This window comes from Micropterus salmoides, unplaced genomic scaffold, assembly GCF_014851395.1.
Source record: "Micropterus salmoides isolate LMB-PRFRI ecotype aquatic unplaced genomic scaffold, ASM1485139v1 Ms_hic_scaffold_22, whole genome shotgun sequence".
NCBI lineage: Eukaryota > Metazoa > Chordata > Actinopteri > Centrarchiformes > Centrarchidae > Micropterus > Micropterus salmoides.
Genome location: NW_024041373.1, coordinates 17,866,813 through 17,877,989, shown reverse-complemented (window position 1 = coordinate 17,877,989; position 11,177 = coordinate 17,866,813).

Sequence of the window (11,177 nt, the reverse complement as noted above, 5' to 3'; positions counted from 1 at the left end):
TAAAAGAAACTTAGACATACAAATTCTTTTAGGTAAAAAAACTGATTTATGTGTGACGGGTTTTAGTGCAGCATGAAGTTTTGAAATAATACAAACTTACACAATGCATCAGCATGCAACCAAATAAATGGGACACAGAAGTGAAGTTTTAAACTAGCAGATCAAATAGTTTATTTGCCAAAAGGTTGCTGTATCCCTGTAAAGCATAAATCAGCTGAGCTCCTCAAATACAACACCAAGCAATCTAATTGTCTTAGATCAGCACCTACATGCCATCTGCTTTGTGCGCTGTTTGATTGTCCTCAGACAAAGGGGATTTAAAAACGGCTCTCAAATAGTCTCTGAACCTTTATTTAAGATTTTTAGCACAACTAACAGTGATGATAGGAAGCTGCGTTTGAGTGTGAGGCATTAACAGAAACAAACAGTATATTGTGAGCATGAAGAGAAGAAGCCTTTTACATTGAAGAGGTGCATGGGGCCTCATTCATAATTCAGAGGCGTCGCAGCAATATGAGAGAGGAGAACGCATCTGTCTGAATTACGCCAGCGTTGCCTCTGCGTTGCATCACCCTCCCGGGTGGTTCATTTTCAAGAGTTTAATACGCTCCCTATCAGTTGCGCTCTGGCTGTGGCTAATTTCAGCCTCAGATAAGAACCTTTATGTCACCCAGCTCCTTTGCCCTATCACACAGCCTAGAAGTGCCTTCTCTGTCTGAAATCGTTGAAGGAGTGCTGACCAGATGAGCTGCTGTTTGTCTATATGTTGCTTGTGACTGTTTAGCGTGCGGCATCACAAGTAAGGATATTATGAACCCTCGATGCTAACTCAAAACCCATCCCCCACACACACATGTATAGCTGTCTCCCCACACAAAGAGAGGCGCATGTGCCTTATTACACACACACACAGCTGGCTGCTGGTCTGTCTGACCTAGTTTATTTCTGTAGGCTGCTCTAATGGAGGGAGGGAGCGTGGTGTATTATCTGCCTGTATCTGATTTGCATTTCTGCCCTGTCACTGGCAGATGGCACCAGAGGTCGAGAGCAGAACTTTTTGGAGGCCCTTTCATGCACAACACATACTGCACGTACAAACACACGCGCATACACACACCTACTGTATACACACACACACACAAACCCATGCACAGAAGCTTTTTCTAAATTATCAGAAAAGCTGACTTACTACATAGTGAATGCACTTTACATCATGTGCAGGTGTGTGTACATAGAGTGCATGCATGCAGACGGTTGGAGAGCCTGGTGCTCTGAACTGTAGCGTTTGGATTACACCCTCTGCTCTTGCACTGTTCGTGCTTAATAGGAAGGAAGTGATGAATCACACTCACTTATTTGTGGTAGTGGTGAGTGTTCAAGTACAGATACGACCTCTCTTTCTCACTGTCTCTCTCTCTGTCTCACACACAAATACATGCACACTCTGTCTCTCTCTCTCTCTCTCTAGAAATCACAGAGGAAGTTAACAGACATGAAACCTCAGCACTTTGTCATTTTCTATCTGATGGAAGTCTCTGTCATGGTTGAAATCATTCAGAAAGAACGTGATGTTGGGTATATTGTGACACACAAATGGTGTGCGTATGTCTCCTCGTCATTGCATCAGGACACGTAAGAGATGCGTGTCGATACTGTGCACCTTCTCTCTGTATGTGATTAAATCTGATCAAATCAGGCTCTCTATGTTGCCGAATACATACACAGAGGCTTTAAGGTGTGTCCTCTTGTCCTGATTTATCTGACTCGTACTGGAGCTCACACATAAACATGATCCCACCCAACTGGGAGTGGTAATGTTACAGGGGGTGTGTTTCCTCCATGTATGTGAGTACACTGACATTTATTCAAATGTGTCAGCATTTTTTGTTTTTTTTAGATCTTAAATTTTTACTTTAACATAGGCGGTGTTGTGCACAGTGGAGAATTTAGGTATCTAAGCCCACACACACACACACACACACACACACACACACACACACATACAAATACTGTATTCGTTCACACATGCACATGAACACACAAGCCATCAGTCTTTATTTGGAGACAGGAAACATCAGGGTGTGCTCTCACTCTCTTTACCTCTTTCTCTCTCTCTTTCTCACACACACACACATACACGTAACCGTTATTTAAGGGTGTGGGGACATTTTCCATGCGGTTTGAGTGGTTAAGCTCTGCTATTGTAAAGTGTGAAAAAAAATCTGCCAGATCTGCTCTACGTAAGGACACAAATGGCTGAAGGGGGGGGGGGGGGGGGACCAATTAGTTGTGAAGAAAAAAAACACACTGCTTTGTCACGCCAGAGAATAACTTTTCTGTAAGCTTTGGTGAGTTGAAAAGGCTGACTGAGATACGATGACATTGTTATCATTTTATTCTCCAAGTTCAAAAATCAAGGGCTGAGTTCAAACAGAATGCTACTTGTGCTTGAAAATCCCCCCTTCCTTCTTTTGTCTTTTGCTTTCACAATTTTCTTTGACATGGCCATCTCCTCTCTGACTCATCCTTCAGGTCTCAAGTGTATTGTGGCAAACCACTGCCGAATTCGCTCCTCTTTTATGTCCCTTTTCTCTCTTGTATCTCGCTTTCTCCCTCTTTCCATTTCCGCTTGTTCTGTATCTGTGTCTCTTTAGCAAAGGTTAAGTTCTAGTTCTATGTACATTGCTTTAAATAATACACATTTCTACTAGTTAAATATAAATGAGCTAGCTCTTTTAAACAAAGAAGAAAATATTGTAAATTATACAGTGTACCAATCTTGTTAGGTAAAATAGCTTGATATTTGGATTTGCAGGAAATGCCAGACGGGTGGAATTGAGCTCTTTCTGCATTCAACGTAGTCTTCCAAGGTTTTTATAAGCAATATAGAGAAGACTAGTAATTAACTCACAGGGAGCTAATTGTGTGGTTGGTGCTCCACTTTAAAAGAGACTGAGCGAAAATCTGTCTGGGTGCCTCAGCTCCTTTAAAGGTGCAATGTATAATATTTGGCCAGAATTTTAGCTTAAAGTATTAAAAAAATTAGCTAACATGATCAGCAGAATGTGAAGAAATAACAGTTCTGATGTTGACTGTGTATTGTGTTGCAGAGATATCCGCTGAAGTTAGCATGCTTACCAGCTAGATCCTGTCTCGTATAGCCTAACACTATGTACCTCAATAGGTGATAATCCGATAGTATAGCTCAGACCTCCCTCTGTACTTTCAGCTGGGAAATTTGTGCCAGCAGCAAGTACACCACATTACTCTCTTAGCTTTTTTAGTCTAATAAATAAACAGAATTAAATCACAAAATGTCAAGAAAGCAAATATTATACATCCGTACACCCTCTGAATTCAAGTTTCTTTCTTTTACCAAACTACGGCTACCTTACAGTATTACTTGATGGCTTAAACACATTTCTTGAAATGATGCCTCTTTTTCTCGAAACTCTAAACACAAATCCATAACTTCTCCCCCAATTCCCAAAACATCCTATTTTCAGGTCAAAATGAAGCTTTCTACTCAAAACCATTCAATCTTGCTCAAAAACCAAACTTTGCCCTCAGACATAACACACAAGCCGTCAAAAACACACACACTACAACACAGTTTACCTATTGGTTTGCAGATTACTGTCTGGTAGCCTCAATGGTTTTGAAATTTTAGTTCAAAAGCCTGGTTATAGTGTTTAAGCAATGGAGAAAAACTGTAAATGCCTTGTTAACTTATTGTAAAACCTTCTGCCTGACCTCACTTTTTGCATGCTTGAAGCCTCTCTTGTCTTAGTCGTCAGGGTTACCCCGCTGGGTCCCTCGCCCCTGGCCTGATTAACTAGTCCTCACGGCGGTCCAAACCTCCTGTGCTAGAGGTGTAAACACCAACACTCCCCCGGTGCTCCAAGCTCACACAGTCCGGGCAGAGTCAGCTAATAAGACCACTACTAACTGCACGGCTTACTGAGCTAACAGCACTTACAGTCAGCAGCAGCTAGCGGTTACTCTGGTGATATTATGCCCCCCTATTTGTTTGTTGTATGGATTCCATCTTGCAGTTCTTACACATTTCACCTTTAACACAGATAATACTGGTCCACAAGGTCAGTAGCAGAGGAGTTGTGACTTTTTCTGTGAATCTGGTGAAAACCTTTGGATAATTCACACATGCATTTGTGCCCTTTATTTTTCAGTAATTCTTGACAGCATCACAGCAGTGTCATCCTCACTTTAAGTGGTCTCTGTGACAGTCTCTGTGTGCTGTCTCTTCACACCAGCAATTGTGTCATTTCTACCTCAAAACCTGTTAGCTACGCAACAGTTTGGGCTTTTCGTGTCTTGCTTAATAGCCTGAAATGGATGCAAGTGGAACTGACATAAGCCTGTGTGTTTATCTGTCATTGTCTGCAGCTGTGAGCATGTGCTATAGGTGTCCTCTGTGTGTGTGTGTGTGTGTGTGTGTGTGTGTGTGTGTGTGTGTGTGTGTGTGTGTGTGCCTTCATGTATGTGTTTTTGGATGCTGTGGGTGGGTACAGTCGATGTGCATGCCATGGATGTGATAATGTGTGTGTGTGTGTGTGTGTGTGCTCACTGTGTGTTCTCATTTGATGGTTGCTTGCTGTCTGTGTTTGTTTGGGGTTAAAAGCCCCTGTCTCTGAGGGTGTTAGTGGGGGTCATCTAAACCGGATCTGCAGGCGAATCGCTTGAGAGGCAGAAGCGTAATCTGTAGCTGGCTTTGTGCTCCCAGATTAAAGTGATGATGTTTTAAACCTTTCTCACGGCCGCAATATGCCTTTGCGTCCCTCCCTGCTACTCAGTATGTGTGTGACAAGAGACCCACACAGCCGGGTTCAAGAAAAGGACACCTTCCTTGCTATTTATGAAATGGGGAGCTTTAGCACATTATCTGAGTCGATGCACGCATGTTCTATTCATCTATTAATTTGCCATCAGCGTGGTGTAGCTATAGCGTATCTTCTCCAGTGTTTGAGGGGAAACAGCTGCTAATCCTAATCCCCCCCGTCTCCCCCCACGGGATTCTGTCAAATCACAAGGCCTTTAAAAAGCTCTGGCTGGCTGGTTCCAGGGCTGGTTGAGTGACTGGCTGACTGGCAGGCTCTAAATGAGAGGACAGACCACGCTTACCCACTCCCGTGACTGACGTCCACTAGGCCTCCAGAAAGTATGTCACTTGTTTGTACAAGTATGTACACACCAGAAATTTCCATTGCAGACTACTTCTCCAGAGGTATCCTCCAATATGGTGAAAATTGCTTCACCTATAAACATTTGCAGACAAGAAGGAAGGTTTAAATAAATGCATGTTTAAATTAATATATAGTTTGACATTTTGGGAAATATATGCATAATCGCTTTCTTGCTTGTTAACTTAGTTTAGCATAAAGACTGGACACAGGAAAACAGCAAACCAAATGCAAAATAATAATCTTGTTGTTACTGCAGCGTTGAAATCCATTTTTACAATTCTGTTTTTGTACGGATTAATAAACAAGATATAACATGTTAGTTATTGTGCTTTCATTAAAGTATTTCTCAAAATGTCAAACTATTTATTTATGTGTCTTTGGATGAGAAACTGTAGCCTAAGTCATTTTCAACAACAACCAAATTAATCATATGTGTGTAAACTAAACCTGTGTAAACTGAAGACCTTAAACTGAACTCTTCCTCTTACAAATGTATAGTTGAACTCATTATTAATTAAAACTCAATTGCTCAATTCATTACAGTCAAGGGTTTTGCTGCTGCAGTCTTATTTAGTCTGGTATGACCAATAGCATATGGTGGCTAATATTAGCTAACCAGATAGTCTTGTAACTGACATTACTGAGTCCGTCTGCTGATTGTATGAGTCTTGAGAATCAAAGTTAATTCTTGACCTCGACTCAAGGTCCGCTTACCAGCTTTTTCAACCCCATCTCATAGTCTTAATCAGCAAATTGGATTTGCTCAGTTTTCAGTTGTGGTTGAAAGCTCATGAGAAACCTAGTAAGTGGATGGGGAGTTTATTTTGATTTAAGAATATTTTGTCCAATATCCAGTTGATCACTTTTCTATACTTGTGCTACCAATACATGTTATTAAAATAATCATCATCTTGTAATTGTCACTTGTGGCCACAGCTGTGGCTGTTTATCAAATAAATAAGGTTTCCATTCAAACATGCAAATTTTAACCAAATTCTGGAAAATCAGCAAAAGGAAATTTGCTATGTTTATTCTCCCGTCAGGTGCCATTAAACCTCAAAAGGTGGACAACTATGTGGAAAAATTTAAGTCACATGCTTCATAATTTTAAGTCTCTTTCATATATTATTTATAGAATATATTATTTTACAATATTTCAAATTTCTGGTGTTTCCACTCTCCACTCACAAATTTGGAAAAAATTAAAAAATTATCGTAAAAACATGTGAATGGAATAGACTCACTTTAAACCAGTGGAAGACCAAAAGTCACTGTGATAATAAATAAAAAAAAAAACCTTTATAAGACCACCAGAAGTCCAGTGTGTCTAACTATATGTTCTGTAGATGTACAGTAAATGCTTTTTTAAATGCATCTCATGAACTGTAGAACCCTGAAGCAATTTCTCTTCTCCGAAACTTTGCAGTGCCATTTCTAACTTTCACTCTCCAGCACAAACACTAATATCGGTCTTGTCCATCAGCCACACATCAGTCATTTCAGATAATGACTCTCAGCTGGGAAAGACAGAGGGTGGAGGGACTGAGCAGAGAGTATCAGCCAACACACTTGCATCTCCCTCACTTGTTCTTGGTCTATAAGGATGAGATGGGGATGAGGAGTGTGCGTGTAACTATCAGTCATCAGCGTGAGGATTAGGGACTGTCATCAGCAGCCATGTGTCTCATATTACCCTCCTGATGACACTAGATGGAGAGAGGGAAGAGAGCAAGGAGGCTCGGGGGAAGGATTACGCCCGCTCTAAGATATCAGGGTAAAAGTCAGGTAGAGAAAAATAAAGTCTGATATTATGCACAGACGCTGGTGTGTGAATATACATTTTCACATGCACATATAAACATGAAAGCCCTGCAGCAGGAGCACCTTTCACTATCACAGAAAGCCAAGCTAAATGCAAGTTACGCTTCTGTGCATGTGTTCTGTCTCTGGCTATGCATGCTCACTATTATTCAGTACAATGGACATATGTGCTCTTTATTGACCACAGAGAGAATAAGTACGTGTGTAAGTGTGTGTGTGTGTGTGTGTGTGTGTGTGTGTGTGTGTGGGGAGGGGGAAAGGGGAGGGGGGTTCAATGTCTACAGCAATACAGTAAGTGTTTCCATGTGCTTCTCTTGTTCATGAAGACACACATAAACACACACAGACTGATAGGCATACTGGTATCTGTCAACAAAAACTCACTCTCACACACACACACACACAGAAACAAATCTTGTGTGACTCATGAGGTGACTCAGGTCTTGACAGTAAAAATAACATCTGAAAACATTTACCGTATATTCATTAACAGTTGGTCCAACTCATTACGAGAAGCACTTTAATGGATTTCCATCAAATGCACCTTGCCAACTACACTAACTCTGTGCTGCGCCGTGGGTATGTACATAGAGCTACATGTTTCCAAACATCTCCTTCTTCTTCCCAATTCCACTTCCTCATTCGACATAGTTCCTGTGTGCTATCGGCGAGCTATTTTGGTGCATTCACACAGAAAGAGAAACCATGCAGAGGCTTTTCTGAAAGTGGGACCAAGTTCACAGCAGAGAAAATAATGACAGTTTTAAGAGCTAAAATGTTATACAAGGAAAGAGGAGGGGCAGTATCCAATGTATTCTTATCAAGGATTTACTCAGATTTATGCTGTTTGGATGCTCCTTTAATCCAGAATGAGTCTTGTGCTGCTTTTGACCATAAGGTATTCATGAAGTTTCCCCTAAAAGAGACTCGACATCTTTGCACCCACTTTGATTAAAACTATAAGTTTAATAATATGCTGATAAAAGCAGGAATTGTTTAAATATTCATCTTAATCTTCTTCAAACAAAAGCTGGATGGGATTTTAGCTTTAATGTAGTGGATTAATTTAAGAAAAACTGCAAGAAATGAAATGTTTTTTACATCTCTGGGTGCCATATTCTGGCACTATTGAACCAGCTTGCAGGATGATCAGAGTGATTGCATAAGTATTCAGAGCAACTTATGCAGTCTATCTCATTCACAGTGATTTGTGTTAAGAATATAATGTTTGCGTGTCATCTCACAACCGAAATACTCCGCCATATTAGCTTCATTACGCTGACATGCTCCAAGACTGATTGAGCATGTTTGAGCCGCCGCAGCAGACCACCATGAAGAGGGGAGGAGAGGCAGCAAGGCACTTAACATGTAAAAAGACCATATGTGTGAGCGTGAGTGTAGGCACAGAGAAATGATATGCCTGTGGTCCTGTGCCTGTGCTTATGTGAGTCTGTGGGAGGCAGATTATGACTTTGTTCATACTGTAGTATATTTGTGTGAGTGTGATGGTCTACACGTGTGGGTGTGTGTACTTTTCTACTGGCTGTCACTCGTGCTGCTGCCGCAGAGCCTTTGGTAACTTACACTGGCTGTGTGAGAGTGTGTGTGTTACTCTCTCTCTCTTTCTCGCTCTCTCTCTGTGTGTTTAAGCTTTTGTTTAATTTCTACTTCCTGTTTTATTCTTGGCCTAATCCAAACGCAACACAGCTGTGCAGTCAGCCAGAGAAAGAGGGCTTGGGGGATGGGTTGCCAGGTCCTGGTGAGTGCAGCCATACTCTACAACTGCTACCAACAGATGGAGGGGAAATGGGGTTACCAGCTTGGGTTTATCTTCTCTTTGTAGGCCAGACTGACCCCCCCCCCCAATTTGGTCATAATACTATGCTTAAATCTCTATGTTAGCTTTTTCCACCCCTCTTTTCAGAGTAGTTTGATGCATGGAAGGCCATATCTACCAGACAACAACTGAACAAAAACAAGAGATAAAAATTTATGCATGATAATTGCTCATGACAATATTTTGAGATACTAAGTCACAGTGATGACATAAAATCTCTGAATTCTGATTCAGTATCATATTTTTCATGTGTGAGTCATAACTTTGAGTTAAGGACTGCACATCAGAAAGTGTTACAGTGCGAAGTCTGCGAATCTTTTTAAAATCATTTGGTTCTTGAAACTTGGTGAGGTTGTGACTTTCGCAGGGCTCGTAGGTGATCTACTGTAGCTGGCGAGCTAACTGCTAACTCGCTAGTCAGTCACAATAGCTCTTAGAGATTCTCGCTATCTTCTCTCTACTGTTAGGATTACTCCTCCCTGAGATTTTTACAGAATTTTGTTCAAAAAATGGTTATTGAAGAGGGAAAATTAAGCCGGTCGCTAACGGAACAATAATTTCAAAGCAGCACTGAAAGATTTGCACAGATTGACTTCATCCCCCTGAGTGAATCACGTTATCGCCACAATTCCATTGAAATGAATTGAATTAGAGATGTCGGGGCCGGTTTCAAAAAGCTATTTTAGACTGGTCCATAGTGTTAGACTAGTCTAAAATTTGCTCATAGACTAGTCTAATGCAAGTTAGACTGTTTCACAAAAATAAAGACTGACTAAGTTTAGACCAAAAAAATTTGACCCCCAGGCTAATTTATGTCTAAGACATCTCTTGCTATGGGTCTTGTTTGTGTATGTGTGTCTTTCGGACCTTTGTGTAAACAAACATCATAATAATAGAGTAAAAACACTGAGTTTATAAAGTATATATCTTTGGTTGAACATGGCGAGGCCTGTTCTGAGTGAAACCTGTCTTGTTGAACCGCTGTTTGGTCTTGGCCACCGTGCTGCAGCTCAGTTTCAGGGTCTTGGCAAACTTCTTATAGCCTAGGCCATCTTTATGTAGAGCAACCGTTCTTTTTTTCAGATCCTCAGAGTTCTTTGCCATGAGGTGCCATGTTGAACTTCCAGTGACCAGTATGAGGGAGTGTGAGAGCGATAACACCAAATTTAACACACCTGCTCCCCATTCACACCAGAGACCTTGAAACACTAAAGAGTCACATGACACCGGGGAGGGAAAAGGGCTAATTGGGCCTAATTTGGACATTTTCACTTAGGGGTGTACTTTTGTTGCCAGTGGTTTAGACATTAATGGCTGTGTGGTGTGTTATTTTGAGGGGACAGCAAACTTACACTGTTATACAAGCTAAATAGTCAAGTGTCATTTCTTCAGTGTTGTCGCATGAAAAGATATAGTCAAATATTTACAAAAATGTGAGGGATGTACTTATTTTTGTGAGATACTGACCCACATAATGGAGGGGAATTCAGATTCAAATATACAAAGTAAATATTCCTCAGAATCTCCAGTTTATCCATTTTTGTCTCATCTCATGAGGTGTTGATGCAGAAAACTAAGACAAACAAACGTCTTTCAGAGGGGCCAGTGCTCAGGACATACAAATGAAGCTGTATTTTGATTAGATTAATATTTCAGATGCTGTTTCTCCGGCTGCATCGGTTGGTGTTTGTGTGTGTGATGAGGAGGGCAATCAAAACCAAAGATGTGGACTCCACTGAAGTCAGCCCTCTCTGCTCTCTTCAGTCTCGCCTGCCTGTAGAGAGCTGAGGCATCTCTCTCTGGTCTCTCTCAACCCAGCACAGCACATTCATTATTAATCTACCACAGTCTCTCCCCCCTTCTCAGCTCAGCCAATTACAGCCGGGCCCCTGCGACTGCTGCCTGTCTCATTTGATGCTACACTGGTTGGCTTTGATGTCTCTATCAACCAAAAGAGCTGAGGATAGAGTCTTAATAGAGCAGAAGGGGATTATGTGACTGTCTGCCTCTGGGGTGGAACTATTTTTTTTAAAAATATATGTTTAATTCATACTTTATTTTATTATCAGGAGACTTTGGGCCATGCTTTAGCCAGGGTCTTGCCACACTCTGCTCTCCCATCACAGCGACATGGTCGTTAATCCTGTTACTCTTTCATTTTGGGAGATGCATAAGCCTGCGAGCAGAGTAGGCCCATCTACCCGAGGCCTTGCGCTCCTCCCTCCTGGGTTGGTAGCCTTTCCTTCCTCTGCTCACTTCATGTGGAGAACGCCTTGCTTAACCAGTAGCAGCCACTCTGCATGCAACATTGATGG